We start from the raw sequence: 20,368 nt of genomic DNA, 5'->3' as shown, positions 1-20,368 counted from the left end.
AAGAAAATGTTATTTAAATTTGTGGATTTGCCTCCTTACCTTGACATGAGTGAGATGTTCATACAGCAGGAAAAAAATTGCTGTGTATGTATGAATATAAATAAATACATTTGCAAACGGACCTTCATTGTGACGAGACACAAAGCAGAAAAATAACATTGTATGTGATGAGAAAATGCTTTCATTACACTGTAACTGAAAAACTAAACACATATCTTTTCATCCTTAAATACAATTCAATTTATTAAATTTGTAAATAATGAGCAATATTTTTAAGTAATTTTTTACAATGTGAAAGTACAATAATAATTTATAGTTCTACATTATCTCTGAATACACTGACAACCAGTGTCGTTGCTATAGTAACAAGTAGCACAAAAATATAAAACAAGTTATTGTTTGTCGGTATCATAATTTGCCTGTCTTTGTTCTTTTCAAATTCTTGAAGGCGATGCAATATTTTCTATATCTTAGATAAAGCTAGTATAGAAATACCTTCTTATTTTAAAAAAAATGTCAGTGCGATAAATGTATGATTCAGAGATAATTTTGCAACTCACCGGAATATTTATTTAGATATTAGACAACTTGTGTTACTACATAATTCTGTCAGCAAAATGGAGTGGGAGACTCACGGTTGTCTTGTATTGTAAATTTTTCTTAACATTAATAAATAATTATACCCTCATCTCTTTTTTTTTTTTTAAATGCATCCAGATCTAGAGTGGGTTTTACGACTCAAATAAAATTTATTACCTACATATTCTAATAATATGAACGTCAATAGTAAGAACGTCTAACCAAATTACTTTTCGTGGCTCTTCGGTGTACTCGTGTCTAATGTTTATAATTGACTTTTTTTGACTTGATGGATAGGTACTCAAAATACTATTTAATCTAAGATTCTATTAGTTCTGGTGGCAGATAATCCCTTTGCAGCATTAGAAAACCCTTTAAGGTTTTAGAGCTATATAATAATACATTTTAAATAAGAAAGGTACCTAATGCAATTTTGTTGTGGTTATCAAAAATGTAAATAACTTAGGTATATATATTTATGTTTATAAAATATGTTTTGTGCATACATAGTTAATAATAACGTTTCTACCTCTCTATTACAGTAAGAACACATGTTTAGATAGGGAGTAATAATAATATAACATATAAGACGAAGACATAATATTAGTCGAAAATGCTGACATACACAAATATAACACCAGACAACAACAACACTATCATATTGAAAAAGCAAAGACAAACACAGGACAGTCAAAAATACTACATAATGGACCCTTACTACTTGAAATCTTTTACTGGAGACAAATTCAAAATCAATCTTCTTATAAAATTTCTAATGTAACCCTAACGGGTTTTTAAAAATTGTAAATAAAAAAAATAATAATAAATTTAAAAAGTAAAAAATTAAAATTTTAATAAATTATATATAGAATTATAATAATTCCATGCAATTATACGTCGTTGTGTGAATAATATTTTAAAAAAGGCGTTTCAAAAATTAAAACGTCAAAACATTGTTTTACGCTTAGAGTATATACATCTATACTCTAAGGTTTTACGTCACAGGTCAAAATTGCAACTTAAATAAAAAAAACTTTCTCGTGCTTTTTATTGTTTGTGGCGTTGATGTTGGTGTGAAAATAATGAAAAAGACGTTTATTTTGATTAATAGATGTCGCTACTAATATAATTTTTAACAAAGGCAAATCGAAACGCCATGATTTCGCGGGAAACAATTTAGGCGGGAAATGCATAAATAGGTATATATAATGAAAATTATTGTTACAGAATTGTGTTGATTTTCATAAATAATATTGTTATTTTATTCGCGATATAAATAAGCATACGCTTAATAATATTAATGTGTACGTTGATATTGTTAATATACAATCTGTAACATTTTTTTTTAGCTGATGCCATAATTTTTAAGTTTTGTGTCGGAACAAATGGAAGATAAGAAGAAAAAAAAAATCAAACATAGGCAGAATTATGAATGGTGTCGCTCCCATTTCGTAATGGCAAATTGAAACAAAAAGTTAACATTTAAAATCCATCTTTTGACAGTTAATAAATACAAAAATACAATATAAAATACATGCTAATACAAATACATACAAATCAACAGCCATCTACCGAAAAATACGAAAGGAGTTGGCTAATAAAATGCCCATATGTACAGAAAAATATGTATGCTATATTAATGGGTGAATTCTGACGCAAAAACCACTTACTTAACTTTTCTAATAAGGATGTGGATCGACTTGGAAGGGTTTATAAAATGCGCTACCGCTTATGGAGATGCTATTTCGCTCTATTGCATAGAACAAACAAGTTGAACATTTTTGATTAGCGACAACTTCACTCGCATGGCAGCCACTATCGTTTTGCACGACAACGGACGTAGGTATAGATTCAAATAACTAAATTATTATTTTTATATGTAAATAAAACAGTAAAAAATATACAAAATAAATCTTAGAAGATTTTTTTAAAATAAAAAAAGATATATGCTAGAGTTCAAATCATTTACTAAAATATTAAAATTTTCAGACTATTTCCAAAAAGTCGTAAATAACTTGTGCTGGAAAAATGGAAATCGAGTTGTGGTAGAGTGAAATTTGAATCTGGGACCTTTGGTCCGTGAGTTTACAATACTACCACGTGACTACAACCCGGTTAAAATTGTAAAATATATCGAAGAATAAAAGATATGTAAATTAGAAAAACCCCGAAATCTCAAAAATTACTACCAACCTTTTAAGGAAATAAATACATAGGAATGCATAAATAAAGTAATTACAATGCAAATCAATATCCAATGACCAATTCTCGACCTGAGTATGGGCCATTGTTTTGGTGAAAGCTGTAGCTAACTTTGTGTTTGACAATCCTACTTCAAATTTAGTGCGTATGAATGGCTCTATAAGAGGTAGCGCGCGTTGTCTACTGCGAGTACTCTGAGGTAAAATGCCTAGAATTTCATATCTCCTTCTCAAAAAATATATCAGTTTCTATTGAAATACCTGTTAAAAAAAACAGTTCAATATGAATACGAAAAGGCAAATACTTTCCATAACATAATACGTACATATATTGTGTGTAAAAAAAATAAAAAAAATAGTATAATATGTAATTTTATACCCATCTAAGTTACCTACGATAAGGATTCTATCAGAAGTGAAAATGATTGATAACAAATAACTTTTTTAGTATCAACAGCCTTAATGCAAGGTATTTATTACCTTAAAATCTACCTTTGTTATCTACGGATGTAGAAATTCTGATAAAAGATAAGTATTAAACAAAATAACATTATTGCAAACGTTAAATTGTCACAACATCTTCATTGTAACGGTAAAAAGTAGGAAACAGTAACAATTATTATGATATACAACCTACAGCTGTATAAAATTGATGTTTGAAGCTATAAAATTAAAATATACCAGAAGGCGCGTAAAATCAAGTTTGAATACATCACACTGTGTCCAAAAGTCTGACATCCCACTGTGCGCATGCGTGAAGTGGGCGCGTAATGTTGATAACAATGAACAATATACTATCATAACACAAATATGAGATAATCTTGTGTTAGGTTATGTTATGTTTTACTACAAAAAAAATGTTTTACTGACTGGACGATAAAAAATCTACTTTTATTAGGCAAATGTAAAAAAAGCATGTTTAGTAATGAAGTATAATTAATCAAGTTTAGTATTATACTAAGGCTAATTAACTTCCAAAGGCCGCTGGCTCAAAAAATACGTGCGTGGCGGTGTTAAGTCAAATTAGACTCACCTTTGAATGTCGTCTTTTAGGTTTTTTAGTCGGTTTTATAATATTGTTTTTTCATATCAATATGCCCAAAATAATGAAAAGACATGTAGCAAAGTTTTGTGAATAATTTTCCGTGATGTAGTTAAGGAAAATGGTGTATAAAAATACTTTTCACATAATCGGTCATTATCGGGTTTAATTGGACCCATCTCCGGTATGTGAAAATTAATAGAAAGCATGGTAAAAAAAAATGACTACCCTGGCAATACTAACAAAATGTCCTCGTTATTTATTTAACTATTTGACAGATGGTAAAATAATCGAATTCCGAAATGATATTATTTGTGAATTCGCTACTTACACATAAAATGTGATCCCACTCTATTCCCTTTTAATCCCAGACAGAACACGGCTTAGTTGAATTTAAATCGGCAGTTGCGTACTAAGCGACGTCTACAGAGTAACGAATGGCCAAAACGTAAAACTGCTCATTTATGAGTAGTTTGGTCGGCTTTAGTTTGATTTGCGTACGAGGTTTCTGGACCATTATAATTCTATGTTTGAAACACTGACTTTGTGGTTTTCATCAAATTTATTTTCAAACACTTTTTTTTACGGACCAGTTTCTAAGCTTCCTTATCAAGGTTAAGTTTACAAGCAGTAGCGGCGTTAGGGTAGGGCGCGGTTGGGCGACCGCCCAGGGCGCCAGATATAAAGGAGAGCTGCAGGCCAATTTACTCGTAAATTTCCTAAATATAGCGACAAACTCGTTATAGTAGCCCGCGATGAGACTATTACTACTCCAAAAAAGTCATTAGAAGTTGAGTTTTTCTACAGCCTTTTGGACACTACCTTAATTTCACTCGATAAAAGATTTGAAAAGTTAAATGAGTACTCAAAATCTTAGTTCAATATAAAATAGATTCTGGAAAAACCAGACCTTCTCAAACTCTGTGGTAATTTCCAAATGAAATTAACAGTAGATTCTAAATCCGATATGGATGGTTGTATGTTGTATGATGAACTCATAAGTCTGAAATCATTTTTTCCTGATCAGAATGTGGTTAATCCTGTCATTGTTTCGAATTTTATCAAAGATTAGACTTACACGAATTGTACCCAAATTTATGGATAGCGTTGCGAATATTGATCACTTTACCTACCTGTAACGATTGCTAGTGGGGAAAGGAGTTTTTTAAAGCTTTAACTGAGAAAAACTTATCTACGATCGGCAATATCTCAATCTAGATTCACAAACCGAAAATGAAATTGTGGAAAACATAAACTTAAGTACGTATAAAAGAGTTCGTTGATAGAAAGGCTAGAAAAGTAAAATTTTATAATTATTATTTTAATAAATGGTTATTTCATTATAAACCTTGCCTTTTTTCGTATGGGTCTAAAGGGGTGGAAGATAGGGGGCGCCGTAGAAATCCCGCCTAGGGCGCTGGTAGTGCTAAAACCGGCCCTGTTTACAAGTACTTATGAATTATTATCCTATTTTATTTAAAGCATATTTTTTTATGTTTATTTAGTTTTATTACGGCCTAAGATAATCACAACAGTTAGATGAAGAAACATATGTACAAGAAACTGAACAAAAAGAACATAAAACTATGTAGCAAAGACAAACAAGGGAATAAAATAATGGTACAAAATATATTCGATTTAGTTGACAAACATTGGCAGTAAGGAATCTTGAAATTTGTTAAGGATAGTAATTTAAATACTATGCAATTCCATTGAATCATTTACAAATGTATTATAGATTATTTTATTTTATTTTTATAATAACGTAAACCGTATATAAATATGTTTCTCTTTTGGACTATAACTGTTCTTCTATTTCTTTAAAGTATTTTTATTTATGGGAATTCGACAACCATATTTGCCGCAACAAATCAGTTTCTTAGAAAGGGCGTTTCCCCATATAGGAACCGACTGCAACATTAGGCAGACTAATATTTCTGGCTTGCCGACCCTTCATATACTGAGCCCACTCCAAGTACCAGCAACATTTGTAAGTGTTTTTTGTGCCATTTTGTCTAATATGAAATGTATGCATAAAGAAATTGATTAATTAATTCATAAATATGATCAAGGTATAAGACTTCGAGCTAAACCATGCCGATACATCTTCATCCCACACCGTTTTAGTGGCGAAGAGATCTATAAAAAGCGAGAAGATCTATCTAAAAATTTCCAAGTTGTGTGGCGAATTGACTAATCTACACATTCTGGATATCTTCTTCGCAGTCTTAATCCTGGGGATTGGTTTGCAGCAAAGTCCTGCATCTCGTCCTCCATTGGACTCTATTCTCTGCAGCCCTTTTTAGCTCGACATATTAGGCGCAGTTCAAATCCTCGAACACTTGCTCCAAATACTCCCGTCTGGGGGCGCCCTCTGTAATTTGTCACCTCAGCCATTCCCTCTATGATGTCATGCAGGAGACCCTCATGACGTATAATGTGGCCGATCCATTGGGTTCGCCTCTCTGAGATGGTTTTGATTAGGTGCCTCCCTTTTTCGATTCTGCTGAGAACCTCGTCATTAGTGATGTGGTCTCTCCAGGAAATTCCTAATATTTTTCTGTAGCACCACATCTCGAAGGTCTCTAGTATTTTTTTTATCTCTTTCTGGATATAGGGGCATAAAAACAAAAGTTGCTCTCTGGAAGATTTGATAAATAGCAGATTTTGACTTCTGGTGACACGGTTGGGAACATGAAAAGTAAATTGATTGCAACAGAGATGGGACATAATTTATGGCATTAAATATTAAGTTTATATTATATATTTTTATATGACAATGGCCGGTCACTTGAGCCCGGGACAGTTGTATGTACTGTTTTATTTTGTAGTTTATTTCTACTGAACGTGTATTTTTCGTTATGTAAAAGACACAGCTTGCCGTGTATATAAAAAAAAACATATTTATTTATTTATTTTATTTATTTGGATAACCAACAGCTATAATTATCTCATATTTATATAACAAAACAAATAACAAATAAGCCAATTACAGGTTTTCACAAGTAGCATCACAGTAAGTTAAAAAAGATTCTCGAACATAAAATGAATAGTAATTAAATGTAAATTTAAAAGAAAAGAAAAAAATACTACGAGTTATTTCGAAAGCAAACGCCGCACGTTATTAAGATTATTTTCAAATAAATCTATGTTAAATGATTTATTAATTACATTAAAATTATTAAAAGTTCGCCATAAATATGAATTTTGCCTATAATTAGATGAAAGATGAGGTATGTGAAGAAGAGGGTTATTTCTTAAAACTTTGGAAGGAACATTGATAGAAAGTTTGCAAAGTAGTTCAGGACAGTCAATTGAACCAGAGGCAATTTTAAGTAAATAAATTATATCCGCTATTTCACGACGTTTTTGCAGAGGCAGTAGGTGATGTTTTTTATATGTTATTTCTTATTTGTAAGAAAGAAAATTTCGGTCTCGTGGTGTAATGGTCAAGGCGTTTACATACCATGCGAGAGGTCTCGGGTTTGATTCCCTAAATGGTTGATATGAAATGAATATTTAGAAGGGTGTTTTCACGCTCGAAGTCCCTGGACGGCTGGTACCTGAAGCGTTATACTGATCATCTGACCTTAATGTAACAAAAATGATAAAGGTACGCTGCGATTGGTGTACCAATGTAGTGCCCTATGCAACATCAGGTGCGGAAAAGGAATGATGATGAAAGGAGACTTTACTTTTAAATAATGCCTAATACAATGTTACTTAAAGGTTTATAGCAGGTAGATATCAAAGTCGTGCATAAATTGTTGCAGCTAATTATCAATGCCCAAAAAACATTTTAAATTACACGCCGGCAGCATTTTCTTAGAGGATAATTGGCATTATTAAAATAAAACATCAATAAAAAAGATTCCGGAAAGCGAAATGAAAAATTAAGGACGTCCGTTTTCATTGAACGCAGCTTTATCGATTCGTCGCCATTTGCTCCGTGGCGCTAGTGTACTATATTTCTCCCGCGCCGCAGTCTCCGTTTTCGCTCGAAACAGAAAATGAATCAGTTTTATTCCACGCGCCTTGCACGTTGGACCTGCGCCATTTGTTCACGGATAATGTTGTCATTCGCCCGCTGTCAAACTGCATGTTAAATATCGCGTAAAATTATTCATTTTCCCGAATCGAAAAGAGCGAACGAACCGATTTAAATTTAATCCTGTGACAAAAAGACGAGAGTTTTTTCATAAATCGACTTATCACTTCAACCCGCGTGATTTTTTAAAGTGGTTACAAGTGCTATTTTTAAAAATAATTATTGTTTTGTGGTTAGGAGATTCAATAGTTTTTGTGTAGGTGTAAATTACTAGATAGTAATTATATTTTAGACGGAGCACGTGTTCACAGGCTCTCTGGATTTGTTGTTTTAAGGTAAGAATATTGATTTTATGTTGGCATACTGAACCGTCAATCAGCTGATACCATTTCCTCCCGCTTTCCCTTTCAGGGTTCTGAAATCAGAAGTATTCACGGAATCAGAATTTATCAGCTGAAATTTGTAATAACAAAAAAATGGTTATCAAAGTATGACGCACAATATAAATAAACAGAGAACAGGCAGAATACACACTGATAAACAATGTTATAATGAAAATTATTATTTTTATGTTTGTATCATATGTTGCTGATATTGTAGAATGAATGTATCAAATAAATAAAAACAAAATTTCGAAGTTCAGCAAAAATCTCTTGAAAATATTGGCCGTTCCCAATTTAATAAACTGCCCGATGAACTAAAAAAGTCGAATAGTAAATCTAAAAGTGTAGCAATTAAAAAATATTACTTGAATCTTTTTGATAGCGATAGTTATTAATATAATTTCTATAATTATAATGCTGTGTCCTATGTTTCTGATATGTATTTCGTAATATTTTGGATTGTATTAACTAACTGATATTATTATGATATTATTGTCACAAAAATGTTTTCTTTTTGTGTACCGTCCCTAATGAATTTTTTTACGACTCCTGGGAGTATATCTTGTTCGTGTATAATATGTTTTAATTTTATGAATAATAATAACAATAATATATATCAACATTTTTATGTGCAATTATAATGTATCAATATAATGATATTATAACTATTGTATATTTTTTTTATTTAATGTTACTTGAATGTTAAAAAGGAAAAAATAACTTGACAAATCGACGATCGACAATTTTTTTATTTGGAATGGTATTTATTTCAATGGTATTTTTGTACTTTAATGACCGATTTAAACAAAACAATAAGTACAAAATTTCTTAATGGTCAGTAAATTGAATATCCCGACTTGCGAGAAAACTACGCATTTTTAGAAAAAAAAAATATTTTCGTTCTTATAATTTACCAAAACATTTCAATCTTGGAACCATTTTCAACGAGTTATAAATATTTAAATTTATTTCAACAGAGAGGGAAAAAGTTTTCGAGAAGAAATTTGGAAGTCTAGGCATTTACAGGGCTTATGACCTGTCATTGGCTGGTTTAAGTAAGCCCTGCTTAGACTTCCAAATTTCTTCTCAAAAACTTTTTCCCTCTCTGTTGAAATAAATTTAAATATGAACAACTCCCTAGGGAGGAAATCCAGCCAGTCTGCAAGCATTTGGACATAATCAAACATTGTTGAGTTATAAATAACTCACTATTGAAAAATGGGAATCAGGTTGGGGTAGAGTGGGGTTCGAACCTCGGATCTGTGATCTGTGAGTCCGCAACTCTAGCCACGGTACCGCAACCAGATTCATACGTTTAATTAAAACATTTATTCAGTACTTACACATTTTTTGTATTTATTTACTTAAAATATCTTCTACTAATATTAGCTTTAAAATATCTGATTTGTTTTTTTCATTAAGTAAATATCATTAAGTACCTATAATTAACAGAAAATATATTAAGTAATATTTCTTCACGTCTACCTACATCTTTAAAAATTGTTCTTACCTGTACATACCCAAGTAGAAAAATATAACCTCTGAGCAGGCCTTGTAGGTATCTTTTTTGCAACATCAAAATGCCAAGTTAGGTACGTGTCAATTAAGTATGAGTAATAATTGAGATGTATTCCTGCAAATATTAAATAAAAAAAACACGAATGACGATTTTCTTAGAATAAAAAAAGAGGAAATTACGAAATCATTCTACATTACTTAACTCAGTCTTATTCCTATTTTTAGAGGCTATAAGTTTTGAAATGGAATTTATGGCGTTGTGTGTTATCATTAGACGCACCTGTAGAAATTATAACGGACTCAGTATTGATGTAGACATTTTTAACTGCACGTTGCATTTGTACAGAAAATTTCTTCATGGGGTCGATTATTTGGGATAGTTGCTGAATGTACATCTTGAGTGGTTTATGCTATGCATATGTGCCGCATGTAATGTATATGTTTGTGTATGTTTTATATGTGCGTTCATGTGTGTGCGTGGATGGCTCGGAGTGTACATTCGGTATTTTTATTTATTTTAATTTATTACCTCCATGGAAAACGCAAATATCAACAATTATCTTTTTTTCACTTAAAATTCTTATTTATTTTTTATTTTTTGTCACATTTAATGTTTATATCTTTTTAATTTATGAAAACTTAATTGGTCTTTTTATGTTAAAAAATTGTTGTTATTAATACTGATTTTGTATGACTGTATGTTTTCTAAATAAAATAAAATAAAATAAAATAAAATAAAAATATACTACAGTGGTATTTTAACGTTGAAAATGTGGAAATAAATAACGCAAACCTACGCCAATCAGTTTTTTATCTTCATTTACCAAATTTATATCTAATGGTGCAAATGACTACTAGAACAGCCGAAATAGTTTTTTTAAATTTTTATTTATTGGGGATATCAACAGTAATACATGCAACAAAAATATAACAAATAAAATAGACAGAGAATAAAACCAATGACAGATATCCACAGAAATACATTAAATACACGCACAATACATACTAGTGTGTTTGTGTGAGTTTAAGTGTGTGAAATGGTTATTATTAAAACTAAGTATAAGACAAAAAAGTATGTTTTAAGACGCGCATTTAAAATGTGCGTCTTAAAACATACTTATTTGTAAATAACATTTAAAATTTTATTTTTTTACAATCAAATGGATCAATAAAGGGAAAGTTCAAATTATATTCACGAGCAAAACGTATAAGTGGAGAGTTCTGGGCATAGTTCGTACGAACTGCTGGCACATGAAATAGAGAGCTCGACGTGTGACGGGTGCGGTAGCCGGGGACATTTAATGATAACTCCGACATAAGAGCCGGACTATCAAGGCGTCCACTAAGTATGCCATGAAGCACCCCCATGTCTAATAGTAGACGGCGATCTTCTAAAGTAAGCAAGTGGTGCTTTTTGCATGAAGACATATAATTGAGATCGGTATTCCTGCATCTCCAGTTAAGATGTCTAAGAAATGTCCATTGAATTTTCTCGAACCTTTCTTTATGTGTGACATGTTGTTTACCATAATCGTTAATGTTGACGATCAGTCTTATGTATGTTGTTAAGTCTTCGTGTAACGTGTGAAGACGGATATCATTCTATAAAGTTCGTAACAGTATCACGGGGCAGCAACTTATTTATGTGTTCATTTTATTTTTAATTATATTCGCCGAGGAGGCTTTTAAAAAACATGACAAACGAAGGTAAATGAATAAAAAAGAAAATATTTACAAAACCTCATTTGTTGACTGTCCAGATTGACTAGAGTCGGTGTGTATCCATGTACCTGGGATGGTATTCCAAACGCTCTCGCGGCCGTAGAAAAGGCTTTTAACTCGCGTATTTAAATACAAAACACGCGAGACAAAAGTGTTGTCTACGGCCACGAGAGCGGTTCAGAATAGCACCGCTGGTCGGCATTTTCGCAATAGACCTCCATTTTATTTTGTGAGCTCTACACCCAACTATCATATGTACTCACCTACCCCCAGACTTCATGGACACGGTAATGAATATGTGATAAGGCTGATGTATTTAGTTCTGGACTTTCTTATTGTAAATCGAATTTAATCTAATTGTTTTAGCTTACATTTGTAAAGAAAATAAGTTGATAAATGTTTAATCAATAAAAAAACCGATTAAGTCTAAATTTGTTGCAACAGATACCTGTCATTAGATGGTTTAAGTGGCCACATTACACACTGTGTGACATTCACCATTCTGCCTATTTTTAAACATCCAAATTTCCTCAACTCTTCCATCTGTTGACTTTTGTGAAGTAAATTAGCTGAAACCTTTATCGTGAGGGTGAGATTCATCCGGCTGAACCAATTCACCTACTAGGCAACTCCTGAAAATAGTTTTCCAATTTTCATACTTCTTCTTTTGTCAAAAATGTTTTCCCTCTCTGTTGCAAATACATTTCTAATATCCAGCCCTTCTTCAAACACTTGGAGATACTCAAAACCTATTTACTATTACATACACATATAATGCTTTAACCTCTTCTAAAACACGTACTACAGTTGAAAAACATGATTATTCTTGTTTAATCTCTGCCTTGTTATTTTTATCATAATCATCACCCCCTAGCCGCACCCAGTGGTGCATAGGGTACTGCATTGTAAAACCAAAGCAGCGTAGTTCGATTATCTGATACATGAAGGTAAAAATAAATATTTCACGTTTACCTCGCCAGGACCTCAAGAATGGTTGGCGAATGCAACAAATACTACACAACGAGGCGGAATTATCTCCACTCGATTACCTTTTGCAGGATTTTTACCTATGAGTAAAACCCATCGAGTCGAAAACACTCTCGGGGACCAAGGTTCTGGTTCTATTTCACACATATAACTGTCTTATTTTTAAAATAATAATTACCTAATTTCAAAGTATTTTTTAATGTCTATGTATATTAATTCAATCAGAAATAGAATCACTGTACTACGAGGCAGAAATATTATGTTTTTTGTTCCTGTTCCACTGTCCTTTTTTTGTATGCGCATCTAAACAGACTCATTGGAAATCTAAAGTTTATATTTGAAGCTCTAACTTTGTGGTTATTCATTATAATAAAATAAATAAAACAAATTTTGTTTTTAACCACTAGCTGTTTTTTTTTTCCAACGACCGGTTTCAAAGCAAACAAGCTTTAAGTCAAGGTTTACGGAACCAATTAATTAATTCCTATTTTATTTTTATCATGTTTACTAAATACTATACGTGAATATTGATATCAAATTACCACCCTTGTAAGGGAAAAAAGACTTAATTTATTGGGTCCGGTCGGTGGAAAAAAATTATAATAAAAAGTTAGTGGTTAAAAACAAAGTTGTTTTATTTATTTTATCATTGGAAATCTTTTGCAATAAAATTATTATTTTTAATCGCATGTGTAATAAAATTTGTCACTTCGCTAAAATCGTAATAGGTGTTTTGGTTTGGGTCGAGTATTGTCAGCTTTTTGCACGTTTTTTTCGCCCACCTCAAACGTAAAATTAAAAAATGAATACGATTATAATTATACACGCCGCGTTATATATTATTATACATAACATAAGTCAATGTGTTGATTAAGAAATTTAAGATAACATCAAACTATTACACAATATGCCACATGAATAACATGATATTACAATACATTGAGGCGCCAGAGCCAGGAAAACTGAACTGTCACTTCATTTGAACAGTTTTTGGCAAAATAGTTCTAAATATTTTTGACATTTAAAAATACAAAAATAAAATGATTCGTCTGTGGTTAATGTGGTATTTTTTATAAACATAAATTGATCGAATGTTAAGTCAAACCAAAACATAACTTTTGAATAATGTTTTTATCTAAGAAAATAGTAGCCTTTTTGTCTTATATGTCGTTTACCTCTGATTTTCGGGTGCTCATGTTGCTATGGTATGTAACAGGGTATCTCCACAAATCAGGAATAACGTTTCTATGGTTCTTAGCGCCTCACACGAACATATTTTTCTTTTATTTATTCATATAATAATATAATATTTTGAGTTTGTTAAATTAACACATACTTTAATCAACAATATTTTGAGTTTGTCCAAACTTTTGTAGACAAGGACTGGATTCAACTCCCTGGGGAGCTGTTTATATTAACATATTACAACAGAGATGAAGAACATTTAAGAAAAGGTAATATAGAAGTCTAGGCATCTACAGGGCTTATGACCTGTCAATGGCTGGTTTAAGTGGCCACTTTACACACTGTGTAACATTCACCATTCTGCCTATATTTGAACATCTATATTCCTTCCATTCTTTCATCTGTTGATGTTTGTGAAGTTAAAGAGCTGAAACCTTTATTTATGCAGGTGAGATTCGTCTAATTGAATTATTTCCCCTACATACTAGGCAACGCCTGAAAATGTTATTTTTTCAATTTCTATACTTCTTCATGGACCAGGTAATTTATCAACAGCTATAAACAGCTCCCCAGGGAGTTGAATCCAGTCCTTGTCTACAAAAATTTGGACAAACTCAAAATATTTGGCTATATAATGGCTGGTTTAAGTGGCCACTTAAACCAGCCATTGACAGGTCATAAGCCCTGTAGTAGATGCCTAGACTTCTATATTACCTTTTCTCAAATGCTCTTCATCTCTGTTGTAATATGTTAACATACTTTAATATTATTTAAAAGCTTACTTCCATCATTGTTTTTCCGATTTCATTTTTCACTTCAATAGGTACTCAATTTATAAATTATGCAATTTTTCAAAATTATTTTTGACGATTAGGAATGCCTTAACACATATTGTACCTAAAGAGTTGCACAACAAATCGAAATATCTGTGGCTTCGATCTATAAGGACCAATGTCGTAAATCGTAATATTACAGGAGAGTAGTTATTGATCCATTTTGTGGCATTATAATGAACTGTTTGATTCTTTGAAAACAAATATTTAAAAAAAAACATAACAACGCGTGTATGTGTGTATTAAATAGTTAAATATACAAGTATTTTAACTGACATCGACCCTCTACAAAATGGTGGCGAGAAAAATATGTAATCTGACACTGGCCCTTCTTGATCCAAGCCACAGATATATCAATATTTTAGATAAAAACAAATGAGTTAAAAAATACATAGATATTCATATTTCTTTCCCAAAGAGATTCTTTACCTTTGCTGAAATATCTATCTTGATAAAATCACTTGTTGATTAAATGTAGTGTTTATCTACAGGAAGATTTTGACTAACATAAATTATTTTTCACTCGTTGTATTGGCTGATTTTTTTGCTAAAATTAAGCGTTAAAATACAAAATTAATCACCGTTTTGTCTAACTTAGTGCACGTATGTATAATACTATTTATTATAAATACATTTATCTATGAATTATAATATGTGTTGTAGATTGTAGTTAATTCCTTAAACGGAGGAAGGGATATTATTTTGTAAAAGGAATAAAATAAGTCCAGTAGGAACAAAGGATCCGTCTCAAATGCGTTTAAGGGATACACATTATAAACAACAGCATTTGAAGATGTCTTTGGATGATAAAGCCGCGCGGCGACATTGGACAAAGGCGAGGTTTTATAATCTAGTTTTATTTAGTCTAAAGTGCATATCAGGGTATAGTAAACATTTTTTAGAATGGGCCGAATCGTAAAGAAAAAACTAGTCTGGAAGCGAACAATGTTTTTATATATTAGAAACTCTTGCGTTTTTATGAGTTATCCAAAACAATATTTGGTTATTTTCAACGAGTTGTTGGGATTGCGTGGTTCGAACCTCGGACCTCTGATGAGTCCGGAACCTGGCCACGGGACCACAAACTGATTTTATTTGATTTCAGTTTATTTACCGAAATAATTATACTAAACGTTAAAATTAAAGAACGCATTATTTTACAAGGTGCTGAACATTTTATTATTCCCGAATCATAGAAAACACAAATATTAAAACAAATGAAACAATAAAACGCTCCTCTTATGAACATTATGTTTGCTTTTTGTGATGGTAAATATTTTCACCAGTAAATTGATTGCAAAAAATCTGATACTGCATAAATTAATTAATTTCAGCGTCTATTTTATTTTATATAAACATGTTTAAAATATAATATGCTTAAATAACATAGTAAATAATAACGTTTAAAAGAGTAAAAATCACAACAAAAAATATCCTTACAAGGCGAAAGAATTGTCAGATTTAAAAAATAAAATACATCCCATTCAAATAATTTAATATTTAGGGTAACATGTGGTCAAGATGCTTGACTCACGCACGGAAGGTTCCGGGTTCGATTCCCGGTAAGAACACGAAAAAAATAAAATGAAATTTTTCTCAAACCTGGGTGTTCTGTGATGTAATTTACCACTGTAATTGGGCCTACTGGCCTGTTGTGGTGCAAATAATAAATAACTGTAAATAAATTAATAACATGGAGTTTTATAAAATGAAAGCAAACTCAAAAAAAAAACATTAAAACATTTTTTTAATGTCTGACATGTTGTGATTTTGTGCACTATAATAGATTGTTTGTATTAGTTAGAGGATCGGATTAAAGAGACAGCGGATCGTAGGTGGCTAGTGGGGCCCCCGGGCCGTAGTTTGACGATTCCTGGTTTATGTATAAACAATTGGAAAACAGTTAAAATAAAACCCATTACAAGGAAAGGTGCACTGTATTTAATTTATCTTTGAACATTTAGGCATACATAAAATATAGCTAATTTATTTAAATACGTACAGCTCGAATTACCTTCGTTTGAAATCATTTGTAAAATATTTGTTAAGACACTTTCATAAGTAATTTTTTACTTATAAATAGTATATATCAGAAGGAAGTATTAATAAAAATGAATACCTTGTTTTTAAAACTGTCTGAATATTAGTTAATTATGTTTGTTTTTTAAGTAAGTCTTCTTTGTTTATTCTCAAATGTAATTTAAAAAAACTAAATTGTTAAGTGTCCTCGGCACGGGAAACCCCAGTGAGGTCACATTATTTTTATTATTAATTATAGTTTGTAAGCGAAAAATATGAATAAATAAATAAATAAATATAACATCTGTTTAAATACAAACATTTACCATTGAAATGAAAAGGTAAATTAAGCAAAATAATATTTACGAAGAAGTAAAAAAAAACGCAGAAAGCAGACAGAACCGAAGGGCATGTATGAATGTGGAAGAGGCTAGGATTGTATGCCAGGATAGACGTGTGTGGCGGTCCATTCTCTCTGCCTACCCCTACGGGAAAATGGCGTGATGGTAGTAGTAGTAAAAAAAAAAACATAAGTTTAAAAGTTATGTTTAACTAAAACAACCATTATGAAAGGAAAAAAAATGTCCGGTAAAAAAACGTTTTGGTTAATAAAAATAAGTTCTCATTTAATGATGAAGTGTACAAATTGAATTTTATTGATTGATTTTTAATGCATAGGATGTACATAGGTGTTTGTACCTACAATGAATGTTTTTAAGATTTTTTTTAAACAAACATATATTATGTGAATAAACCGATAATTGATGAGAAAAAACTCGGCTAAGCAACATTACAAAATATAAATGAGAATTTGGTAAGATGTTAATAACGTTTTAAAGATATCTTAGGAAATATGACCACATTTCTGATTATCGTGGGCAACTGAAATGGCTCAAAATTAGACAGCGGAGAGACTATCACTCCCTCTCACTTCTGTTCAATGTACTTCATTGTCCTAACGCTCCTATATACCTGCGTGAAAAATTTCAACGCTTATCAGTTCATGGTTTACCTCTTTGTTCTAATTCTCAAGGCACTCTCTTAATACCCATCCACAATTCCTCTTTCTTCTCTAACTCATATAGTGTCCATGCGGCTCGAATGTGGAATCATCTCCCATCAAAGATGTTACTACATTATCTCTGTTTAAATCACGTCTGAAAAAACATCTCCTTTCTCTTCCTTTCCTTTTTCCTCTTTCCTCTTTTTTCCTTTTTCCCATTGAGTAATAGTTTTGATTTAAGGTAATTTATAAACAAATACGTTTATTTCTATTTTTATATACGAGTACTTTTAGCTTTTTAATCTTTTTTTTCTATTGAATATGTTCTGTAACTTGAATTATAAAATCAAAACTTTTATTTCGTTGGTTGGTTGGAAGACATTGCCATTTGGCAATAAGCCCGCCAATGTACAAATAACATTATGTACAAAAAGTTAAATATAAAAATATATGGAACATACCCCTTTTTTATTATTTTTATTTGATTTAGAATAAAATTCACCTTCAGCAAGGATGTTATCCAGACAGCAAACGGAGGTGCATCCTTTTATCCTTTATCTTTATTATTCCATGATCAAAAAACAGAGGCCGATATTTTCCTAGAACTCTTCTGACCATTAGTCCTTATTCTTTAGTCCTGGCGCCCGGCCATTATAAGGATCATTTGCGTCCTGTTGTAAAATTTTGCAATTACGTATGCCTAACAACCAACAATATGATACATATTAAAAAATATATAGAGAAGATACTTACGTTTCGTAATTAATTTCAACACAACAAATAAAAAACAGAAACTAAATATACAAAATCCAAACCACCAAATGACAGATCATATTCCCTGTAATTGTCTAGACTTCGTGGTAATTCCTCCATCTTGCTTAAGGTATCCGTCTAAAATATACAGGTCAGGATAAAGTAATACACAATAATACGAGTACTCGATAGAAACATACAAGATACTTAATGATTATTATGGCTGCCCCCTGCACTAGAAGTATCAATTAATTCTTAAAACCAATTTACGGGGTCATAATTGGAAACTCCCCAATACCACCTCGATCCCAACGAAAAAAAAATCCAGAAGGGTCGTTGCCCAATTAATAAATTGCCAAGCCTAGTGGTCCATTCCGCTTCGGTTAACCGGCTCAAAAACCGTATGTATGATTTTTTTAAGGAAGAAGAATAAAGTAATACACAATAATACGAGTACTCGATAGAAACATACAAGATACTTAATGATTATTATGGCTGCCCCCTGCACTAGAAGTATCAATTAATTCTTAAAACCAATTTACGGGGTCATAATTGAAAACTCCCCAATTCCACCTCGATCCCAACGAAAAAAAAATCCAGAAGGGTCGTTGCCCAATTAATAAATTGCCAAGCCTAGTGGTCCATTCCGCTTCGGTTAACCGGCTCAAAAACCGTATGTATGATTTTTTTAAGGAAGAAGAACTTGGACAAAAATCATTACACGAGATATAGGCGCACCAGTGCCTCGATTATGAACGCTATCTTCTAAGCTAGCTAATAGGCTTCTATTTAAATAGGCTTCATTTCAAGCAAAAAATGCTCGCTTGAACATGAATTTTGTATCACTTTTGGAAATCACTTAGACGGTACGCTTAACGATCGATCGAAACTTGATGGTGGGGGGTGTATCGGTAGTGTACCTTTATAGTCGGTCGGGAGACTTTTATCTTCAACTATGACGTTATACTGAAGCTATGTCATTTTAGAGCCTTACACCTAAGTGTGCGTACCGCGACGTACGCTTCCCTTAGTTTCATATCGATGTACCTACCCAAAACTTGAAGGTGGGGGGTCGGTAGTATATCTTTATAATCGCTAGAGGGTATTTATCTTCAACTATACCGTCAAGGCGAAGGTATGACGTCTTTATCTTCCCATCATAATCGAGGCCCAGCAAAGGCTGCCTGCCTTTAACAAAATAATAATAATAAATTTTTCTATGGTATAAAATTTATGTATGCTTTAACAGATTTGAAAGGTCAGTTAGGGCAAGAGTTTCTACGGGGCTAGATGTGCAAAAGCTCATCTATCAAAATCTACAGAATTAAGGGCATATTTGCTCAGTCGGTCAGTCAGACAGAGAGGTGCGTTTTTGTTCCAGAATCGAAACAAAAATGTTACTATTGCGTTCCATTATTTTGAAAATTAGTAATAATTTTTGACAGTGCTTTTGTTTGACTTCCGAATCAGAACGGAAGCTCTTTTTCCTTTTCATTTGAATGATTGAAGATGCGAGATTCATTAGTGGTTGCTGTAGTTATTTGTATTAAAGGAGATAATATCTGATAATATCTGTATTACTATGACGTTATTCGGAGATAACCTGCTATGATACTCAAAACCCCGGGTAACGGGGCAAGAGGAACAGTTGTGTAGATTTATAGATTATTATTAATAACACGATGTTTTTGTGTGTTTTGGTGCAAAAAGAAGCTTCACATAAAATAGTAATATATTATATACTTTTGTTCTATGATATGTATTTTTTAAAGTAGCGAAATTCTGAACACAAAGAGCGTCAAATTTAAACTTCCAAAGAAGTATGACACTCTTACCCCACCTGAGATTATATTATAAGTATTTTAACAATCAGCATAGTAATTTTATTTACATCAGTGCATCAAGAATTTATAAAAAAAATATTTAAAAATTAGTTTACGTATTCATTCTTTCTTTTCATTATTTTTTTTCGTTGTCTTAGTTATAATGCAATTTTGAACCCTTGTACAGTGAGTTTTGTGACTGGAAAGGTTTTGTATAAATGTGTTTCAGACATTTACTTAACAGAAACAAAAAAAAGCGCATTTTACAGAAT

The 20,368-nt window shown here is 31.8% G+C and overlaps 1 protein-coding gene across 1 annotated transcript in view; it reads left to right on the top strand.

Annotated features, from left to right (window-relative positions):
- Window positions 1–7,839: 7,839 nt before the first annotated feature.
- Window positions 7,840–20,368, top strand: part of LOC148272669 (GAS2-like protein pickled eggs) — a 186,927-nt gene continuing 174,398 nt past the window's right edge. The window contains exon 1 of the mRNA XM_088239743.1: window positions 7,840–8,205. The gene's annotated coding sequence lies outside the window, so the exon portion shown is untranslated. The remainder of the gene's footprint in view (window positions 8,206–20,368) is intronic.

This window comes from Micrasema longulum, unplaced genomic scaffold (assembly GCF_059751315.1).
Source record: "Micrasema longulum isolate JH-2025_06_02 unplaced genomic scaffold, ASM5975131v1 h1tg002244l, whole genome shotgun sequence".
Taxonomy (NCBI): Eukaryota; Metazoa; Arthropoda; class Insecta; order Trichoptera; family Brachycentridae; genus Micrasema; species Micrasema longulum.
This window is presented reverse-complemented; position numbering and strand designations above follow the sequence as displayed.